The sequence below is a fragment of the Brachyistius frenatus genome, unplaced genomic scaffold (genome assembly GCF_029030835.1).
Source record: "Brachyistius frenatus isolate BFR_SWC_R1_liver_20210118 unplaced genomic scaffold, ASM2903083v1 Contig_10, whole genome shotgun sequence".
Taxonomy (NCBI): Eukaryota; Metazoa; Chordata; class Actinopteri; family Embiotocidae; genus Brachyistius; species Brachyistius frenatus.
Window position 1 is genome coordinate 4134638 of NW_027210609.1, and position 23360 is coordinate 4157997.

General features: G+C 39.9%; 1 protein-coding gene across 1 annotated transcript in view; it reads left to right on the forward strand.

The window, feature by feature from the left end:
• The window catches only part of LOC138616599 (neurexophilin-4), a 45243-nt gene that overhangs the window by 19919 nt on the left and 1964 nt on the right, over nucleotides 1–23360 (forward strand). The window lies entirely within an intron of this gene.

The window sequence follows — 23360 nt, forward strand, 5'->3', positions numbered from 1 at the left end:
TCACTGTCTGTGATAAAGACTTAAAAATACTCCAAAAGGAAAAAGGACAGCTTATTGCACAAAATGTCATTCAGTACCATTATTTAATTTAGATCAAGACATCTCAGAGGCAGATATCTTAAAAAACCCAAGCAAGTGAAACCAAAACTATCTCCATTGCTAAATACATGTTTGAGTGTAGATTTGGGTTGTTTGATTTGGGCGAACTGATCCTTTAATAAATCTGAGACACTTCCTTTAATTTTCCTGTAAAATTTAGTTGTAAAAATAACTGCATCACATTAACAACGGCTCATTAATGTGACAGAGTTGCCACAATAAGGGGGGACAAAACAAATAGATATCCGTGTCATTAGTCTCTTCTTTTTCCAGGCTGGGTGCAGTAAGGGCAGAAATGGAATTGTGTACAGAAGTTAGTGTTTGCTTTGCTGAAAGCTTCAGATGCATAATGTTATTACTGATTCAGTCAGCAGAGGGGGTTGTCAGGAAGGATGGAGGGAGTGGAGGATGAGTTGGAGAAGGAAGGTGCAAAAAAATAAAAAAAAAAACTCTCAGCTAAAATTAAAAAAAAATGGCACAAAATGAAATAAAGATGAGTGCTCCGCTGAGCCACAGACTGAATATAAAAGACAATCCTGTGGCTGGCGGGAGAGATGAGCAGAATGCTAAGCTCCAAACTCTACCTGTAACTCACAACACCGGCCCTGATCCTGAGCCTGTTGATCACCCCAGAACATTCAGGGATCAAGCCCTCTATGGCTGCGATCTATCTAATGGTGCAGTTTCATGATCACCTAGGCAACAAGAGACAGGAAGACATAGTAGGGAAGAGACCATCCACTGTATTTAATAAGATTTGATGTTATTTTTCCCCATCTGTAATGCCTTTATTATTGCATATTGGCTTAGCGGTGAAAGGTATTGATTGTGAGCCAGAGCCCAACTGGTACTGAGTGAAACAGAAATGGAGGGTGTGGGCTGTTACCGGCAGGTGATTTGTATTTGTTGGAAAAAAAAAACTAATTCTCTCGCTGTCATGTAAGGTGTTTTTTTTCCAGCATACTTCACTCCGATGAGGAGGGTGCATTTATTCATTTGAATAAACCAAAGCAGTCGTACTTCAGTCCCTGAAAAACTACCTCCGGGGGATTTTTTTCTGCAACGAGAGCAGACGTGTCGACACAATCTAACAGTACAAACTGGTGTGAAGGCGATATAGCGACTTGACCAGTGAGAAAATACACCTGTACGTGTAAAAACATCTATTTGAGGCAGCCGAAAAGAGAGAAATGAAAAAGTGATTATTTTATTTTAATTGGTTTAACTATTAATGAAAAGACAGACGAGAGCTGATTCCATATTGATTTGGGAGTAAAATTCATGTTAATAGTTAATTATGCTTAATTCAGAGCAGTTTGCTCTCCTGCTCATTTAATTACATCTAAACCCACATGCACCACAGTAAGATTTTTAATTGTAGTCTTTCCAACAAACCCTGAACAAACATGATGAATTGGAGACCGAAAAAATACCCGAATGCCTGAAAGATATATGGAGATGACGAGTGAGTGATTGTGTTCGTGTTCCTATTCTTAGCCTTGCAGTGGGGAAACAGGACTAATGATGCTTCCTGACCTTAATACCTAGCACTCAAGGTCAGCCCTCCACTGATGCATCGTGGGCAAGGTGTCCTGGATGCTGAGGAGCACTGCCGGATTGAGTTTGTTGCTGTTGTTGCTTTCTGTGACTTTGCCCCAGAATTTATCACTGCTCTTCCTGAAGGAACACAAACCGATACAATCACAGAACAAGCAATTTATTCAGCGGTGCAGCTCCGAGGGAACCAGCAGCACTCGTTCTGCAAGTTATACACCCGATTTTTCAGTGTTTCTTCAAGTTATGCACTGATTACTCCAAACTGTAATGTTTGTGGAAAAGAGATGCAGAATTGAGATTGATTGATGAAAGCTCCTGACAAGCTTTATTAATTGTCTCTTTTCAACCTGACAGCATCAATAACAAATCTCCAAATGTATAGACAAAAAAGGTTTACAAGTGTGACTGATGTTTAACTGAAACTAAATCTGTTTGGGGTATATATGGTCCACAGTTGCCCCCTCAGACAGCTGAGTAGTATGAATGTTTAAGTTCTTCTGTCTGGAGGCACTAGTCTGAAACAAATCATGACACAGCCTTTAAAAAAAACATAGAATTAAAGTTAGTTCTGTTTGGATGTTAAAATGCTGAGAAGAGGAGTTTGTTAAACACAGCGGAAATTACCTGATAACTTAGAACTATAAATCATTAACTGATTTCTTGCAATGAAATAAAGGGAAATGAGTAATTTAATAAAAATCCAATGCAGATTCAATAAAAATTAAAAAAAAACAAAAAACATAAGCTACAATTGTATAAAAATGGAGTGATGGCCTGGAAACACAAGAGAGCACTAAGATAGCAATAGTTGCGGTTCATCATCGACCCTCTGTAGGCAGACCATTTAGTAGTCTGGGATCAGTCGGTTGTCAGCAAGATGACCAAACAAGAAGATGTAATGGAGATTCGTAAAAGTTAATTGAATTTCATGTGGTATGTTTTGGCTTACGTTTTTATTCTCACTTTGTTGCTGATAATACAGAGGAAGAAGGAAATATTACTGTCTGTTAAAACTGAACAAAATTTCGTTGTAAAGGTTATAGATTCTGGGTTAGATTATAAACTTTATTTTAATTGCATTTGATGACTCAACATGTTAAAGGTTGCAATTAGTGCCTGGACAGTTTCATAGCATAAGAACCTAAATAAATAAAACCCCTTTCTTTTTTCAACCCAATGTCGCACCAGAGCATGTAATACCTCATCAGTCCACCACACTGTGACAGCGTCACGTTTTGCCTCGTTTAGACTTGAAAAACAATGGTCGGAGTCAGGAAAATATATTTTTTTGAAGAAATCCATCATACTTTTTACAGAGTCAAACCCAGTTCTCCTAGGTAAAAGTCCTGGGTTTGATCCATCAAACCAACTTCCTACCACCCCTTTTCTGACTTTTCCATTGTACTTATTCAAATGACTTCAGTCACATGATTTTCATCACATAACCTCTTTCTTTGACCTTTGTAATAAGTGTGTGTACTTTTCACACTAAGGCTAGGCTAAACGTGACACTGAAACAGTATCCTCAAGTGGGCTGACGGGTGTATTGCACTCTTTGGTGTGATAACAGGCGGCATTAGTGTTACACGCAGTTTTAAAGGAAAAGTGACACTGCCATCTTTCACACAGTTTGTCGAGACAGAACCTGAACGAGCATAATATGCATACCATGATGGCTGCTTTTCTTAACTGATAAATTAAAAAGAAAGGGAGAAGCGAAAAAAACAAACTGATAACGTCAATGCAGAGGAAGATGCAACTGGGAGGAAGGCTAAATGTTGACTAGAGGGAGGGAGAGTCAGCCTGTCTCACTTGCTTGGATCATTAATTTGTGTTCTAATTAGCAGGAATGCCACAGTTGGAATGTGACGCCTGCGTAAGGACGATGCGCGTGTGCATGTGTGCGTGTGTGTGTGTGTGTGTGTGTGTGTGTGTGTGTGTGTGTGTGTGTGTGTGTGTGTGTGTGTGTGTGTGTGTGTGTGTGTGTGTGTGTGTGTGTGTGTGTGTGTGTGTGTGTGTGTGACCTGCCTTGGCTCCAGGTCTCCTGGCTTGTTAGAAATGACAGATTGACGCTCTCCTGCACCCCCAACCCCACCAGGCCCACCCCACTCACCTACCCAACCCACCCATCTGCTCTGGAAAGATGCCAGATCTTTAGACCTGTCTTGTGTTTACTCCGTGTCGGTGCTTGTGTCTGTGCGTGTCAGTCAGTTCAGTTTTGTCATTGTTAGACTGGTTGGACCAGTAGGGCAGCACAAGAAAATTCTAGTCATGCTTTAATTGCATCCATCATTTTTGCTACTGTGAATACCAAGGCCAAGCTGTTTGCCTTTTCAAGCAGATATTGTCCAAACTAAGGCTGTGCTACACAGAACGTGTCATTAACATCTGTCAGCTAACCACGGTTGTTTGCTCAAGATGCGTGATATTACGACTCCTTAGATTCCAGCTAACAAAAGCCCAGAGTCCAGCAGAGTAAAAGAAGGAATTCACTTGAAACTTTGGTTGAGTTTGCGGCTCACTGGCAAAAGAGTTCTGCAAAAGAGCTGAAAATGACTTCATAGGTCACTGTTCATTTCCTGTGTTTTTCACTCATTGTGGATAAACTGCTACAGCCGAGCTTTTCATCAACTGTCCCCAGACTTTTAAAGAGCCAGACAGTGCAGTGAGAGTTTGCCTCCCCGGGGCTTGAAAACATTCATTTAGATAGTGCCAATATCCAATCTTCCAATACGTTTCTTTTGGACATATCTTTAAGGAAAAAATGAGAGAAATATATCAGTGTTGCTATCCTTTGGTCACTGACATCACATTTATAAAAGCCGTGTGTATTAGTGCATCAGCTTCAGTGTATATGTGTATGTGTGTGTGTGTGTGTGTGTGTGTGTGTGTGTGTGTGTGTGTGTGTGTGTGTGTGTGTGTGTGTGTGTGTGTGTGTGTGTGTACTGTGTGTACTGTGTGTACTGTGTGTACTGTGTGTGTGTACAGTGTCTCGCCCAGGGACAGAGGAGAGCTGCCCCACACTGTAATTGAACCACAGATCCTGCTACACTATTAGTCACAAGTCTTGGTCTGTCCCGAACCTTTTATCGCTGTTGAATCAACACAAGCTGCATGTCAGTAATACAAATGTCCATAAATATGCCCTTAATACAAATCTTTTCCTATATGACAAAATAATGTATATTTTACTGTGAGATGATGGAAATTTTGCTAAAATGTTGCTGCAATGCTTCCTAATTCCCAGTTCATTACAACATGAAAGTTCTTTTTCTAGGTTTTGCCATCATTTGCTAATGAAAACTTCCCTAGCAGACAACCATATCGATCATTTATTTCTACTCTCAAATACGAGCCACAGGAGTGTTTCCTGAATTTGCAACCTGGTTAGGTTTAGGCACAAAATATACTGCAGATAATGGTTTAAGTTAGAATGATGACTTGAATCATGTTAAAGTTATTTTTTCCTTAAAGTTATGCAACCATCATTGTCATAGCAACAGTAAAACTAGATTTTATAAAACGTTTCTCTATTTGGAAAAGTGAAGCTGACAGCTGTCACCTGCACCCAGGTCTACTGTTGTATTTGACCATCCACCCACCCCGCCTTCTCCTACCAAAGAAAAAAACTCACATTATGGAGATGTCTTATGAACTCTAACTTCTCTGTAACACCAGATTGTCATTATTTTATGGCCAATAGAGGTCGTTTAAATTTAAAAGTGACTTTGTTTTTTAAAAAGCTGCTTGCACAAACGACCCACAGGGTTGTTTTTTTTGGAGGAAACAGTCTCTGAACTTCATGAAGCTGAAGCTATTGTGTTTCTAAATCTAACCAGTAGATCAAAACAACTAAATCAGCAGGCGTCAATATATTAATGCAAAGTACCCTAATATGAATATATTGATAGTCTTTTTGTAAAATATTTATGTGTTACTGTATGTGCATCTCTCCATAGGGGCCATACACGTGTACTGTTCAGTCCAGAATATATATATATATATATATATATATATATATATATATATATATATATATATATATATATATATATATATGTGTGTGCATCTGAGGTCAACGATGACATCCATGTATCTTCACCTGCGTGTGTGTTAGCACAATCTGGATGTTGACAGTGACCAAGTGATCAGCCGCTGTGCAACATCCTGCAGGTCAGATGACCTGAGTGGGACCAAAGTGACTGTCCTGTCTGTTAGAGAGAAAGAGAGAAGGCTGTACTCAGTAATACTTTCAGCCCGATGGAAAGACAGCAGCCAGGTGGGCCCGAGAGATATAGGCCTTCTTACACCACTGGATGGTGACACAAATAACCGCAGTGGACACAATTGTCTCTGGAAAGACACTCCTGTGTTTCTCTTTTCTGTTCATATCTGCTTTGATATTGGGCCTCGGAGTGTGAAACCAAGTCGAGTGATGGAAGACCGCAGTCTCTGGAGGAGGGCGAGCGAGGAGGAAAGAAAAAGGGAGGGAGCGTGTGAATGAATGTTTCGTACAGTTCTGGATGAGCAGAGACACTGACAGCCTCGCTCTGTCTTTCGTTCCGTCTTGGCCGCTGTTCTCGTTCGCTCTCAAAATATCATTACTGCTCTCTTCGACTCCTCCTTATCTTCAGACAGGATTTTATATGAAGTCCAGTACACACTAAGCAGTCGTTGGATTGATTAGGTTTCTATCTACGGTATACACCCGCCCCCCATCTTGCAGCTCGTCCTGAGGAACAGAATGAGAGCAGGGCCGCTGGTCAGCACTCTGGTTTTCTGTTTCCAGATGGTAGATGTGAAAGATCCCAGTTAGGGGTCCCTGTGCTGCGTCCTTGAAAGCGGGTGATTTATACACTGGCAAAGGCATCCAAAAGGCAGCTGAGGAGAAAACTTTGTATACATTGTGTGCTCATATATGTCCGGTCGTATCTTTTGTCATATTTATCTTTTCTATCATGTGTAATTTTCAGTTCCTTTAATCAAATCAGTCCTTCAGAACAGAGACATACTGGAGCTAATCTTGGGCTTTTTATGCTAATAATGCTGAAGGAATCGTGTCGCTCCGCAGCAGGTGTGTGTTTTTGTGTGTGTGCATAACCTTGAAGTGAACAGGGGAATGTCGCTATGCCCTGCTGCCAGCATCTCGGAGGGGTTTTATTCATTGGCACCTCCCACTGTTTTCCCTCCAATTAACTCTCCATCAGCCCAGATGAAGACAGTCTGCCCCAAGTCGGAGAGCCATGTATCCCCTCACAGTTTTAAGCTTTGCCCCACTCTGCCCCACGTGGCTTAAGCCCCAACGCTTGGAGAGCATCCTGCACTGTAAGCGAGTACCACACAGGGAAAGGCTTAGTCTTTTCATCTTTGTCTAATCATCCCATTACATCCCAAAAGTCAGCTGACTCCCTGACCAGGGTGGAGAGACTTTGAGGCTTTGGGCTCTGGCAGCAAGATGAGAGAAAATTAGGAAGGAATAAAAAATACTAAAAGTATTGAAAACAAAGACAGAACAGAAGAATAAGGAAATAGCAGGGAAATAATGGAAGGATGGATTTATGGAGGAGGACTGAAAAAAAATCGAGGAAGGAAGGATTGAGAGTCAGTGACAGTTCTGGCCATGTGGATGTGTGGATGTATTGAGGGATGAAGGAGTCAATGCTGGAATAAGAAATAGACTTGGAAATATGGGTGAAAGGGCTGTCAAAACGTAGTTCATTCTTTGGACATCACCAAATATGAACCAGATTAAGTTTTCCTTTTTTTTTTTTTAACCCTTGTTTTGGTTTAGTTGCTTTAGATTTGTTAATTCGTTAAGATGCTTGGGTAGGCTTGGGCTTGTTTGAACTTGCAACTCTATGTTAGCTTAATTAAAATGGTCTATTGTCTAAACCTTTGTCTTGTTTATTTGATTTGAATTTGTTAGTTTATTGAACTCCTTTAGCAGATCTTTGAATTTATGCTAAAGTCTGTCTTGGTTAATTTCCTCAGTTTGAATGGACTATAGCTCATTCTCTTAGCTGCAGCCGCTTGAACCAGAATGAGTCCAAAGCTATAATAAGTAGGCTATAGGGGGTAGGGACTGATTTCAATATTAATCTTCATTATGGTTGTCACCATATTATGAAAAGAAATATTCATTCATTTAGTGTGTTTTAAAGACACAGTCAGTTAACATCATGCCTGCTACGATGTTACTTTTTGTCTTTCTAAAAAAAAATATATTTTGATACAATAAAAATACTCAAATGAGTTTAGTGAACTTCAGCAGTGCATTCATTTATCTCATCATTTTGTGTCAGAAGAAGTTGTGTCAATACATTCTAAAGTGGTCTGAAAATAGTTAAGGAAGGATGGAGAGGTGAGAAGATTAAGGAAGAAACAGTCCCTACATGGACAAAGGGAAGGACAAATATATGAACAGCAGAAAGGAGGAAATAACAGAAGTATCATTAGTAAGTCATAATTCTATCAGTCCTGGGTTGATGGCTGGAAGTATGTAGGTAAGGAAGGAAGAACAAGGAACCGAAGGAAGAAAGAGTTGATGGAGAGAAGATGGAAAGAGGTATCCTGGTGTAACCAGACCCAATTTCACTGTGTGACTATATGGGTTGAGGGAATTGTTTGCAGTTGTTGCATCCTACTGGGTGTACACCTCTGGTTAATTTGTAAAATGATTGGAGCAGCTTTAGCCAATTGGTATGTGTCGAGCCATTTAGACAAAAACGCTCGACTATAACGTTATCGTACTTACCCATCAGCAGTGGTCGCTGATTGGTCCGCTCGTCAAAGTAGCTGAGCAAACGTTAGTGCGTGCTGCTTTTTCAGGCTGTAATCACAGTGGAGAAAACTAAAGCTGTAATGAATAGTTCGGCAGAAGCACTGGGGCGGCACAGTGGTGCAGTGCTTAGCACAGCGCCTTGCATCGGAAAGGGTTTGAGCTCAAACCTGCTGGTCTGTTGAGGCCTGTCTGTGCAGAGTTTGCATGTTCTTATGTTCCCCCTGTGCATGCGCAGGTTTTCTCCGAGTGCTCCGGTTTCCTCCCGCAGTCTGAAAACATGCGTGCTAGGTTGATTGGTGATTCTGGTGGTTGACTGGCCGTAGGTGTAAATGTGAGCATGAATGGTTGTCTGTCAGAAAGACGGTTGTCCCTATGTTGGGGGGCATTGGGAGATTAATAAATGAACATAATAAATGAACAGAGGATGGAAAAAAAATTCAGCAAGGGAAGACGGAGGTAAGAATCAGGAGCTAGCCTTAATGTCATGAGTGAGTGGATTGGTGGAAGATGGAAAAATGGAAAGTTGCATTAGAAAATGAAAAAGTTGGAAGTGGGGGATTAAGAGGGAAGGCAAAAGGCACAAGGAACAAGGTTTAATTGGGATGAAATGAAAGATGTAAAACTGGAGCTGCAAAAAAGAGTATTAAAGAAAGAAGGTTTGGGGGAAGCAGAAATGGATGGAAGAATGGATGGATGATATGAGAAATGGAAGAATTGTCAGGATCTTGTTGTAGTCCTAGTTTTAAGAAGATTGAGACAAAGACGGAACGAACGAATATGTAAGGAAAGATGGAAGATCGGGGATGAGGGCAGTGTTGGGAGCAAAACTACATGGATGTATGAATGTGGAGTAAAAGAAGAAAAGAGGGCATAAAAAAGAGAAGTGAGGCAGAGGAGAAGATAAGGGATGATTGAAGGAAGGGGGTGAGGAGAAGGAAATGTATGAAACAAGAAAAAGAGGGCAAATTCTTGGAGCATTTTAAATGTAAAAAAGCATGAAAGTGTACCAACCAACCTCAATAACCATACGTTTATATAAATGCTGTGTATTAGGTAAAAAGCACACGGGACAAAGCACTAGACACAAACGACGGCAGTTTAAAATGAAATGAAATTGGTTGTAGGCAGTGGGGACCGCAGGTGGCTGAAAAAAAAAAGGGAAGCAAATGGAAGGGTCTTTATTATGGTGAGTAACTTTGACACGCTCGCGTTGCGCCCAGTGCCAGTCCATCCGTCATCCAGCTCTCCTACTGATGAGCACTGGAAACAAATCTGAGGAAGCCGGGCTTTATTTTGCCGCCTGGGTGACTTGTCGGAATCGTCACAAGCCCATGTGTCCCTGTTTCCCTCCCCAACTGTCGTCTCCCAGGCTCACTTTCACCCGCTGGGAATCTGTGCCTCTCTTCTCCCTGCTCTATTCATTATGCAGATAGCTTGTTTTTTTTTTTGCTTTGCCAGTCCCTTGTGTTTATTTGATTCTTTATTTATCTCAAATGTTTCTGCTGTTTATCTGTTTGCCGAGGGTGTGCGTATATATATATGCTTGATAAGTTGTGAAACACAGAGGGCATCAATCACTGTCACTTAGCTGCTCAACATGTCGCTCATGCCGACGAAGCCCTCCTCCAAACCTTTTCTTGCTAAGTCTAACCTCGATGAATTTTAAGCTCTTTCAATACATACATCTATGAGAGGGAGAAGGAGTGAGAGAGGAGGGGGAGAGTTGGATGAGGACAAGCACTTTTGTGCTGCTGCAATCTGAGTCAAATATATGTTTACACATTTACAAATGAGAAATCCAGGAGCACAATGTCAGTTCTCATATTCCTTGCCTGCCTGGTGCTGCGGCCACTCCTGTCGCAGACTTCTGCAAGTTATTTAGATGAATGATTAAAGTTAAGGCACAGCCAGCAAGAGTCCCACCACTCTTATTTAAGGAAGAATGGGCATGCTGTCATCTTTTGATGCATTGCCTGCCATCCTGCATGCAAACAAGACACCCTGACTCCGCCGAGGCGGCCCTACTGCCCTCGGTCCCTCCCTTCCTCTCAGATGTGTCCCCAAAGAGTTGCTTTTGGGTGATTGATCATGTGGCTGCCGTGGCATCACTGGAGACAAGTGTGAAGTCTGCCCACCCGGCAAGCCAGGCAAAAACACTCAGGCATGCTGATCTGATGCGATCAGTGAGATAAGAGGAACAAGGGAGGACTAGTGCACACAGTTGATCTATGGCCACTGAAGTCTTGCCCCTGAGAGGGAAATCTTCTAATGGCTTTATAGATCAAGTATCCCATTGTATACTTTCATTTTTGTCTGGCTTTGGTCAAACTGCATAGAGAGATGTTTGAGAAAATGAATGAAGCACACGGGACATTCGCAGTATTTCCACCATGCTGTTTTTGAACTGATTGAAAAAAAATTAATTCAGGGTCCAATTTAGCAGTTTGGGAGAATCCAGTTGTTCACCAAACCACAATTAGCGTCTTCTGTTTTTAAATTGTATTTTACTTTAACAGATTCATAATTTATTTGTTCATTCATTTTCCAATTAATTTTGATATCACGTTAATATTCTTCAATATTACTTGTTCCACAAAGACCAGAGGTTGTTTAAGGAGAATGAGTGACCATAACCTCACTGTTACACACCATCTTAATGCCTGTACATCATAAAAGTTAACAAAAACGGACTCTTCTAAGTTATGATACCTCGTTTTAAAATTATAGAATGTCCATAAGAGTCTACTTGCATAGGCTTTCATAGACAGTCAACATTTTCAGGTAGAAAAGCAAGTAGAAACCTCTTACACACACCTACTGTCTCAAAGAAAAGATGTTAAAGAGTAGAATGTACATTCCTCTTTAAATCAAATAAAACAAATGTTAATAATTGTCCAGTCGTGCTTTAAATTTCAGAAATCAGTGTAATATTAAGGCAGTTCTTCCTGCTGGCAGTTTCAAACGTCCTTACATGAACTTCCTCTTAAGTTTTTGTGAATTGCATGTAAGGTAGTGACAGCTTCAGCGAAAGGTTTTTGTTTCAGTTGGTTGCACAGCCGGTTTGAATTGTTTTAAATGCTGTTGGTTCGTACCAGATTGTTGGCTCAGTGCCCTCAGTTCACTGTAGATCCCATATTGTCATGGTACCTCGTTGTAGCTTTAGTACAATACCTTTCTTAAATGAAGCCGACGTGACCAGCACCACCGAGATTTTATGTTTTGTGAGAAAAACAAAGGCCAACTGGGCACAAACATCACTCTATACCACAAACAGGGCAAATGCTGCTTTGCTTCTATTGTTAGTCCCAATAATATTAAAATGCAGTGGATAAACAGACCTTAACTTAAATGATTATCTTAAAAGGTTGCTGATATATTTTGAGTTCTTCTCTGGAGTTTTTAAGAGGTCTTTAAACATGAGTTTAGCTTCCTCCATAGACCTCTGTTCACTTTCACATGTACATGTATGTATGTATGTCTATGTATGTGCATGTCAAAATGTATGTACATGAAGGTCCATATCAAATAGAATATCACTATAGTCATATTTATAGTTGTTAAAATGAACAAATATAACTAAGAAGACTGTTATAGTCTTTGGATTTTATTTAGGCTGTTTGGTTTTTTTTGTCACATAAGAAATTCAAAAAACAGTTTTCATAGCTTAGGCTGTGGCTGCAATGTTTAAATGTACATGAATTAATAGCTCCAACACACAATTCTGGCACTGATGAACAATGGGTTGTTTGGTTTGCGTGTTTACTTGGCAGTGGATTGTGCAGTCTCATGGGTTAACATTTTACACAGCTCCATAATCCCGCTGCGTTTTACAAAAGATGGTGTTAACAAGAGCAGCATTGTTTGTTTAGGGGAATTCATCTCCATGAGCACATAGACTTGTTTTAGTCCCATGTGCTGTACAGGAGGTATGTCATTCCAAGTAAAACGGAAAAACAACTCATTTTGTCATCTTTCCAGTTTTTGGTTGTGGCTGGCTATTCTTAATTTGTGAATCAGTGGACTGAGATGTGCACTGGAGAAGTTTACAGCGGAGAGGAGAGTGACAGGTGGATCCAGTTTAGCTTCTGATGCAGAGAGAGAAGCAGCTTCAGGTTTAAAATTTAAGTACGTTGGTTAAAAGAGGGTTTTAAACTGGTTGTTCCCTCTAATTCACCACACAGATTTGAGAATGATATTGATTCAATATCTCTTTCGGCAAGGATGCAAATTGCTAGAATTCCAAAAATGTTGAACTGTTTCTTTAAATACATGCACGGGGTTTTGCTTGATGGAGGTGCTGCAGGATATTATGGTGTTCTGTTCTGAGTGCTCTGCTTTTAGCAAGGTGGTCGATTGTCCTTTTAAAAAGGAAAGAAAAGGGATACTGTAAGATAATGTCTGACAACCTGTCTGACTTACTGACCTCTCTTGATCTCTGTGGCAGACTTTCAGTCAAAACATAACCGAACTGGTTTAACTGGTGGTGGGGATACACTTGGTATAAAAGTGGATCTAGTTTGAACAGTAATAGCAAAAGTTCCCAGACATTTTCATTTGCACATTTGAGTAGGTTGAGTTGGTTAAATGATGAAAAATAAACCTTTATAGAAATAAATATACAGCAAAAGACAAAACAGAGAAGCTTCTCTATGACAAAACAATGAAACACATAAAAAAAAATGGGAAAGCTTGTTCTTACACCGCATGTTTTACCTTACGCATCACAACTGGGGATTTCAGCATTTCCCCCTCAGTCCAATCTCAGCAGCATCTGCAATATTTTGCAATATTGTCAGTTTATTACACTTAAGCCACCACACAATACCCTCATAAATCCTTTTATGTAGACATCAGATGGCAGAGTACTGTCTCGCATGCTTTGTTCTTTCTTTTTGTCTGTCTTTCTTTTCTTTCTGTCTTTCTTTTAAAAAAAACTTGGTTTTTATTTGCTGTATATTGTACATGCTGCATATACAGATTTTTCAAAGTGAAACTTTTGCTCCTGATCAGTCGGCGCACTTATTAAATTTAGTGTGAAATATGGAAAAAGGACTTTATCCCTTCTTTAACTGAAATTATTGCAGAACTGAGCTGGTCTTCTTGAAACAATATTACAGATATTACTTCTCAAGAAACCTCTGATTATTCTCTATGGGGTGAAGTGATTCTCATTTTTGTCTTATTGCACTCATAATCTCACTGTGTGTCGTATATATATTGTCTTTTTACCTTTTCTCTGTTTCTTTGCACTTTCGCCTCATATTGTCTTACAGACCTCTGCTTTTTCTACATTCATTCTCTTATTCCTTTTCTTTTTCTCCCTTACTGTGTTATCTGTCCCGGCTCCATTTCCTTGCTCCCTGATACTCCCTGACTCAGTAGCTTTCATTTTCATGATAATCCAGCGACACCACTGGACTGCGAAATCGCTTTTACTGCTTTTTCTTTCTCTCCTTTCCCCCCCTCTGTCTCCCTGTGTCTCTCTTTCTCTCTCTCTCTCCATTTTCCCCCCTGCTGGTTTATCTTTTTCCCTCCTGGCTTTATTTTGCTTTTTGTAATTAAATGTCATTTTCAGTTCTCCCATTTTGTTCTTTTTCAGGGGCGGGGTAGGGGGGTTAAAAGTTAAAAAGTTTTTTTTTTTATGATATGATTATTGTCAAAACAAAGCGCCGTCTCAGCCACAGTACCATACAGCTTTCTCTGTCCTCCTTTCCTCACCAGTTATTACTGCAGCAATTAAAACTTTGTACTTGCATTAGATGTCCTTTCACCAAATGGACAAACAATGAACTTCTATCCAATCTATTGTGTTTGTTGACATTTCCGTCCAAATCCATACATTGTCACTTGTCACTCAGCTCCAAATTGTGGAGGCAGCAGGCGAAGCAAAGCAGCCCTGACAGTCCTTCTGTTCAGCCACATCTTGTGGAGGGTAGTGCCATGTTCATAACAGCTGGGATTTGTAATCCCCAGAATGAGACCTGAGGGTCAGCCCTGAAATGCTACAGGGAGGCATCTATGATGTTTCCTGTTGTATAAATGCTCATAGAGCCTCACCTCTCTCCTGTCATTGAAAGCAGCACTGCACTCTGAACTCTTTTTGGATTTCTTAGGTCTTCCCTCTGTTTGTAGGAGTGAGCCCTGAAATGTCCTGCTGACTCCAGAGATCGGTTTCACAAAAAGACAAATTTACTCTAAGATTAATATAATTAAAATTATATTTGTTCATATAATTAAAATTATATTTGAGTTATTTTAAGCCTAAAGATTAATCAAACCTACATCCAGGCTAACGTAAAACTATGAACTACGTTTCTATGGTAACACTCATTGACGCCTGCTGACGAGAGGCAGAAAAAATAGACTGTGTTTTTTTTAAATACATTTTTTGGTAACCTATTTGTTGAATTTCCCAGTAAAATATCCTTGTAACTATTAAATTCTCCAACGAGGCATGAATCCAGTGAAGGGAGTTGAGTTATATGATGCAGTTTTTCTGTCAGTTATGTTTTTTAGTTTTTAGTTTGAAGTAACGATCACCTTACTCAGAATTTATTGCAAATTACTCCTATTTATGGTAGACAACAGCTGAACAACAGATGTTCAACAGATATTTTCAGAAGCTATGGTCTGAGGTCAGAATTTGATTCTGCCATTTTTCAGCTGGTTACCTATTACCTGCTCAGCTGCATCTAATTATCAGTAATCAATAGAGATACACTGATCTGATATGCCAAATCTATATCTGTGCCTATACTGATCTTATTATGCATTTTTGATATCTGTTATTGTTATATTGTATGGCTTAAATTACCTTGCAATAGAAAATCTCTCCTGTGAGCTCAACACAACGAGGCACAGATTTTAAATCTGGTACCAAACCAAGCAGAAAAAGTTAGATTATGCCTCCTCAGTAATCAGTACCAGCACATAAAGAGTTAGTCTTGGCCAAAAGTCTATACCTTTGTGTTTTTGTATCTGTGCCTACCTGCTGTGCCTGCCTGGAACCTGTTTCCTTGATTGTACAGAATGGTGTCATGTATTGTGATTGTTTCTTGCAGATGAACAGCAGCAAACAGCTTTTTATAATGCCTGCTGTGTGTCCCGTGTCTGATTCCAGGTCCACACCGTGTTTTCCACAACTATACAGTAACAGTGATTTCAGCTGCTGTATACACAGTTTCATTGTCTTTCATTTATTAGTGGTATTGTATGACCTGAGAGTTTCACCTTTAGGTCCATCTCCATCATAACGGTAACAATCTGCATGTTGATGTTGCTGGACTTCCATCATATGCTTAAATGTGAGCAGCGACCCTCTGTTTGTAAAAGCACGAATATAAAAACAAGCAGCTCTCCAACATTTCCCTGACCTTGAAATACCCTTTGCCCATCTGTATAGTATTTGGGTGCCAACTTCAGAGTGCACAGTAAACAGGTGGGAGGTTCATTCAGATGAGGCAAGGGAAAACAAGTTGTTGGTGTTTTAATGTAGATGTACAGAATTGATATTAAAGGCGTTAGATGAGCAACACGTGAGCAAAGCAGCAGCTCTGATGATGCCGCATCTGTGTCTATACACTGTCGGAGGCGTTGAGACGCAGCATTGGGCTGCAGGAAACAGTTTGAAAGCTCTCACAGCCGAACACATAATCACTATGGTTTTGTTTGTAAAGCGCTGGTAAAGAGATCTAAAAACATTTAAGTGCTAATAGCACGAGTACAAAGAAAGTTATTATGTGCCCAGTGTAGACAAGCCTGGCTCTGTAAGACTATTGCTCAAAGCTTTAGTTTGTGTCTGGAAACGCGGCTCACATTGACAAGAGCCGTCCAATCAGCGACCAGTGTCTGTGGTTAAGTGTGATGACTTGGCCGAGCATTATCTTTGTAAATGTGGTTGCAGCGGTGGTAGAGCTTATCATGCATTCTGATTGGTTAAAGCTTCTCCAAAAGTTTCAGAATTAACCTGCAAATAATTACCTACAGAGCATAACCAGACCCATATATTCATGCAGTGAATTTGGCTCTGGTAGCACTTCTCATTTCTCTGTTGGTCATGATTTTATCAACAGAAAAATGCTTAAAACATGAACAAACTCATTCCCTTGAGAGAAAATGCATTTGAACTTGAATGAAAAAAACTATTTTCAACATGGTGAAAGCCGTGAAATTGATAAATTAATCGTCCTTTATCTACAAGTTTATATAGTTGCAACATGCAACAAATTTGACCGATTTGATACCATATGAAAAACCTTATTTGACAGCAGTCGGAGAGATGCCGAATGTTGTCTCATCTGCAGTGCCAGAGTCAACGGCCTTTATGCACAACTGTTTTTATGAATTATGTGGAAATGATACCAGGCTGCGACAAAATCCCAACTTGACTCACATCAGACAGGTTCTGTTTGGTTCTGTGTCGTGCCTGTTTATGTAAAATACATGAGATTACATGAGCTCCTTTCCAGTTTAAAATCTGCTGATCGTACTATCAAAATGCATTACTGCAGACAAAAGTATGATTTCCTGGAGAATTTGTTGAACTATTGGCATCATGCATCACTGTGTTTGGCTCAGCTAATTCAGAGCTATTAGACCAGTGGTATGACTGATTTGCTAACCTCCACATCCTCGAATCTAGTTTCCACCTCACCCAGCTGTTTTGCTCTTTTTGTGCTGCAGTACCTACATGAAACAAAATCAAGTTGCCAACACTATCCACATAAGAAGTACTACCCTCTACTTGTAACTGTGATTAAGATCAGACTCGAAATTACCATCCCTTTATTCTTGTTAAAAAAAACGTTCACCCGATCTGAAGGGAGCCTCAGACTTTGAGGTACTGACCCTCACACAATCACTTCACACTTAGCTCTAAATAAACTGCCACAGCATGCTCTGACTATCGCAGCCCAATGAAGCCTACAGATCTTGACTTGCTCAGTCAGTGTAAGTGAATGAGGGATCTCAGGGTCATCTAAACACCTGAAATGGAAAGGAAATTAGACAGTTGAAATGAAAAGCATTACATTTTCAGGGCTTTTCATCTCATTTCATAATGCAGCGGCAAATGTGTCAGAAATTTGTAAAATTTTCATCTTTGAAGTTCAAAACTAGAATAAGATAACTTTCTTTACTTTAAGATGTTCAGCTTTCCACCAGCATAGATATGCCTCTTTCAGGAATGATGGAGGAGCATTTAAGGTAAACAGAGACTTCAAAGTAAAAACTGATGTGCATTCAGCTTTACAACATCTTGGCCTCGGTTTGTGCCCATAGAGATACTCTGCAGCCTGTCTCAGCCTTCTAGAGGAAATATGAAGTAAACCTGCTTCTAATCACAACAAGCAGTAAAGCACAAGAAACAGCAAGTAAAAAAAAAAAAAAAAAAAAAAAAAAAAAAAATCAGTAGTTGGCATCAGAGTATGTGGTTTTTAGTGCAGTGGGAGTGGAACTGTTCATTTGATTCCTATGTGTGACAGCAGATCAATGTAGGCTAGAGCACAGATAGAAATGAATTGATTGTCACCAATAAAACTCCAATTAAACAAAAGGAACAAGCCTGGGAGAGAGCTCAGAGACATGCTCTCATCTTCACATCAGTCCTTTGGGGGATGAATGGCAGGCCAGGAGGCAGGAGAGGGAGTCGGATGTGGGCTGGGGGGCCGGTGAGCGTGGTTCATTTCCTCTGAATACTCTTGCTATCAAGGAGGTGGGGAAGTTATGGATGGATGTGAGAGTGAGTGAACTGCAGATGGAGGATCAGATAGCCGATAGACAGAGATGTGTGTGAAAAGAAGGAGAGAGCAGAGACAGAGGAGCTGCCACTGATCCAACACTCTCCTTAATGATGAAAAGAGATCTTAATTGTGGTGACACGTGATATATCAGGTTTCAGCAGTCAATCGTAGAGCTCATCTGACCTTATTTAATACGTTTCTTTCTTTTAATAAGTTTCTTTCTGACACTAAACCCTTCTCTATCTGCCTCTAGGGAAGTCCCGTCATTTTCTTCTGTCAGTTTTGTCTCTGTCTTTGCTAACTCATAATCTCCTCATCGAACAATCCCGACATTTCATTCTTGCGTGTACTTGCAGGTAGGCTATGGGCCTTCCATCTAAGCAGAGACTAAGGATGCTTTTTGCTCACACAAACCTCCAAATGAAATTAAAGATGATTAATGTTCCGCAGCCCTAGAAAATGTACAAGATCTCCCTGCTCTCTCTTCTCCTCATCTCACTTCTCCACTAATAACATTTTCTTCACTATCTCCCTCTATCTCCCAAGCTCTGTAATCTGATTGTTCTCTCTATGATTGTGCTGTTATTGAGTTGCCTGGATCATACATATGTATAAGTCCACCACAATACTTATTCCATCCTCCGCTATTATTTTCTGCAGCATCCAACCAAACAGGAATTCCTTTCTTAAATGGAGGAAACACTAATACCATGTTGACACGGGTAAAGCTCTACTATGTGGAAGAGAGGACTTATACCATCCTCTGTAGTCCGGTTTTTACTGAACTTAACTTTTCAGTGTTTTTTAGTAAACTGGAATCCTATAAAGGTATTTCTGAATTTGGATTGTCTGAAAGTAGGTGTTTTTCTTGATACGGTTGGTTCAACCTTGTTGTGGTGCATCTCCTTTTGTTGAGAGAGACAAATGACACCTGTATTTTCTATAAAGTACAGCACAAAACAATTTGACTCCCAGCTAGCTCCACCTTATCAATGCTCAATTCAGATTTGTATCCATGCTGCATGCCTTCAGCATGTTGGTCAGTCTGTTGTTTGGTCCCTGTTTTGGTCCGATATATTTATCCAAATATTTTTCTTATACTTGTGTGCTTATATTCCATCAATATGTGTTACACTTTTCCCAAATATTTGTAATCTGATTCATACACAAACCTCTAAATATACAAGTTTAGCTTGTTTGTATTTTCTGTTTTTATGTGATTAATGCAGTACTTTGTACTTTTGTACTTTATTAAAGATCCCACCTAAATCAGACGTAACATTAGTGTGGAACATAGACAGATAAATACCTCTGGAGTACTTATTTTATTACTTGAAACTAACTAACTAACAAACATAAAAATCATAACAGGACTAAATATATAAAAATAAAAAACACACATTGTAGTATGTACAAATTTGGGCAAAGTCAGCACTTGGTAAACTAAAATAAAATAACTAAAATAAAAGATATCACAGCTTGCAAACATTTTATTTATCCATCTTCTCTGCAGATCACTTGAATTTCTGAGATATTTTTAGACTGTCTTGCACACAAATCTGCCAACAGATTTTCAATAATGCTCAAGTCAAGGTCGTTTATAGTGGAGTTTGTGGTCTGGTTTGGATTGTTGTCTTGTTGTAGAAGCCTTTTCAGTTTCACTTTTTTTACTGACTTACAGACATTTGCAGACGTTTCAAGCTGTGGAATTGCCAGCTGACGGGCAATCCTAATGGCAGTTCCTGACCTACCTTACAAGTCCTAATGAGTCAATTAAGGCTTGACGAGTAGTTTTGTAAGTTCATGAAATAAAAGGCAACAGTGCGTTAACATTTGAAGTAAAGCTCATTTTGCATGTCTATAAACTGAGGGGTTGTAATTACTTCTTCTCCCTTTGAAAGTCAACAAAATCTTTAATTTGTCCAAGGGTGGCCAAACGTCTGCTGTCAACTGTAAGTTTCTTTCAGATTGAACCTACAAGCCTGTTAATAAAGAGTGTCTGTTTCTTGGTTATTTGTGTGTGTGTGTGTGTGTGTGTGTGTGTGTGTGTGTGTGTGTGTGTGTGTGTGTGTGTGTGTGTGTGTGTGTGTGTGTGTGTGTGTGTGTGTGTGTGTGTGTGTGTGTGTGTGTGTGTGTGTGTGTGTGTGTGTGTGTGTGTGCGCGCACTTAGCTTCACCAACTCTTTATCGCACCAACAGTACCCCTCTGGCTATTGCTCTAAAAGTTACTTCTCACTCATTGTAACTGAAGTGAATACAGGCTGAGGAGGAAGAAAAGCACAAAGCTTTATTTTTCAAACTGTCAATCTCTCGCTGGATGCGGCAGCCTGATATGACCTTTATAGCAAACATCTGCTGTTTCAAAAAGTCTATAGCTTATGGATTTCATGTCAAGAGAAAATATCAGATATTTCTTCTAACAAATCCTCACCTTTTAAATGGATTTACTGTCAAGCACAAAAAATGTCATATTTATGCTAATAGAAAGTCCATCCATTTATTGGTTTCTGTTCTGTTCATTTTATTACTTTCGTGCCACAGAAGAAGAAGCCCTTCCTCCATACTCATCTTTCTCCACTCAATCGATGTTTGTTAAAGTTGCTGACTGTGTACAGTTGCTTTTCACCCCATTCAGAAAGACTCACGCCAACCTCGGGCCCCAACATAAAAATCATTTTTGAGCTTCATGCAGTTGACCCTGAAGGTTAGGTTGAGGTTCATGGTGTGATGTTGCTGCTGAAGATGGTTAAGGAATATGATGATGGTGCTAGTTCGAGCTCTGTGCCATAAGCTAGAGAAATGATTAGGACTGCACTAGCAGACTGTTCGCCTGACAGATGGCAACACATGGAGCTAGCTGACAGCACTGCTGACAGCGCATTCACAGGAAGTCCCCATATTGCATGCACTGTACACACTGTTTGTTGTTGTACATATTCTGATGCTTTTCTGCCATCAACCATTACTTATTCCTACCTGTCAATGCCAAAGTCAGCTCACATTACTTATTCACCAGCTTGAAATTGCAAGACCTCTGCATAGGGCTTCTCAGAGTCTTTTAAAAATCTGCAGTGAGACATTATCACAGTCACTGGTCATTTATCAGAACCTTTCTTTTTTTGGTAATTCATTCCTCCAGTGGTCGATAAACTTTCAGTTATTTTCTCCTCAATCAATCTACTTAGAAACCAGCTCTGCAGGCGTGTTAATGAATGGCCAGCAGAAATAGATACATTAATTGAATGACTGAATACATTAGGAGCTGTATTGAGTGCTGCACTTTTGCCTCAACGAATAGCAGTATGAAGCTGTTATTAGGTTCAGTGATTGATGAAAGATGAAGACAGCTTCGGCACAAACCTGTCGGTTCCACTGCCCTGGATAGGACTGAAGGGAGACAGAAACTGTCCTCGCATGAGTACACACAAAGATGTGATCCTGTACTTGTTTTGAAATAATGTTTTCATTTTCATTATTTATTTTTTTTAAAGGGGGGCTTGTTTATCCACTAGGAGAATAGTTTTAAACTCCATCCAAATGCATCCTCAGGGGAAGTGTATGTAACCCCTCTGAATAGTTGTAATACTTCTCACTGTCACTTCCTGACAGCGCTAAGCTTGAAGTCTGCATGTGTGCCAGTGTGTGTGTGTGCCTGAGTGTGTGTGTGTGTGTGTGTGTGTGTGTGTGTGTGTGTGTGTGTGTGTGTGTGTGTGTGTGTGTGTGTGTGTGTGTGTGTGTGTGTGTGTGTGTGTGTGTGTGTGTGTGTGTGTGTGTGTGTGTGTGTGTGTGTGTGTGTGTGTGTGTGTGTGTGTGTGTGTGTGTGTGTGTGTGTGTGTACATATATGCATATGGATGGGAGCATGGCAGTGATGTGATTGATGAGACATGAAAGAGAGCAGAGCAAGATTTCCAGTCAATCAGCCCTTGTGAATAACCACCTAGGCTGTGGATTAAAGGCAGAAAGCTGTCTCAACAAACAAAGGCTCACATCCATTACCTTACATGCAGAGTTGTTTTGCTCTCTGGAGCAACATTGACAACAAAATTAAAGTGTGTTAACAAAAATAGATGGTTTTTTTTCTTTGAATTCAGGAGATGAAACGTAGCAAATTCTAACAACCAGGATGCTCGTGGAAATAAAACCCGTGTGAGGTAAAAAGAATAATACAAGAGAGTGACCTGTACACCATTTAAGATTGTAAAAACGTGTAAAACGAAATGGAACACAATTATATTATTTCACTATGTGTATATTTTATTTTTGTCCTGACAGAACCAAGATTGAAATGGACTTAGTGTATAATTTACAGTCCACCTCTGATGTCTTCAGCATGTCTTTAACTCGATAAAAGTAAAGTCAGCCAAGGACTCGTTTGAGGTTGCTTGTTCAACACCCAGCACTGACAGTTGTTTATTTCAGCTTTTGGCCAACTATTTAATATCAAATGCCTTTGAACAATGTACTGAACCTGTTAACTACCTCAGTACTGCAGCTACTTCCCCTGACTAGGCCAAATTATCCTGATATCGGTTGTCATTTGATATTCAGTTTTAGTGGGTTCCTGACACCTGATCAGTTTCCTAATCAATCAACAAGTTGACACTCATGGATATCTTATTTAATATAATTGGAGTCATATTTACATATCGTGTCAAGTGCAGTCTTGACAAAGCATAGAAGTAATAGGTCTGATTTGTGCAAAAGGACCAAACAAAACATGCATTGCAAGTAAACATAATGTGTAAGATGAATCAAAATGTAGTGTTTGACCCCCTAAAATATGTATTTGGGTAGAGATTATTTGTAATGATGGAAAATAAACAATGAAGTATTTTTTTCTAATTTCAAGTCCTTCAGAACACCTATAAAGGTTTTTTGAGCTGATTGCCTTTGTGGGAAGATGCCATCCTTTGTCTAAGCCTCCACAACAGTGTGGTTTAGGTTTGCTTTGTGCACAAAAACATGGTTATTGTTTTGTGGGTGGCTGTGGTAGGTGGTATTCATGGGTGAATGGAAAACAGTGTAAAAGCACTTTGAGGCCGCAAAGGTGAAAATGTGCTATACAAGTGCAGTATCAATCCACGCCTCTTTCAGTCCACATGCCAAAGTGTCCATGGGCAAAAAACAGAATGCCAAATTGCTCCTGATGAAAGGGTGAGCACCTTGTATGGTCACCAGCGTCA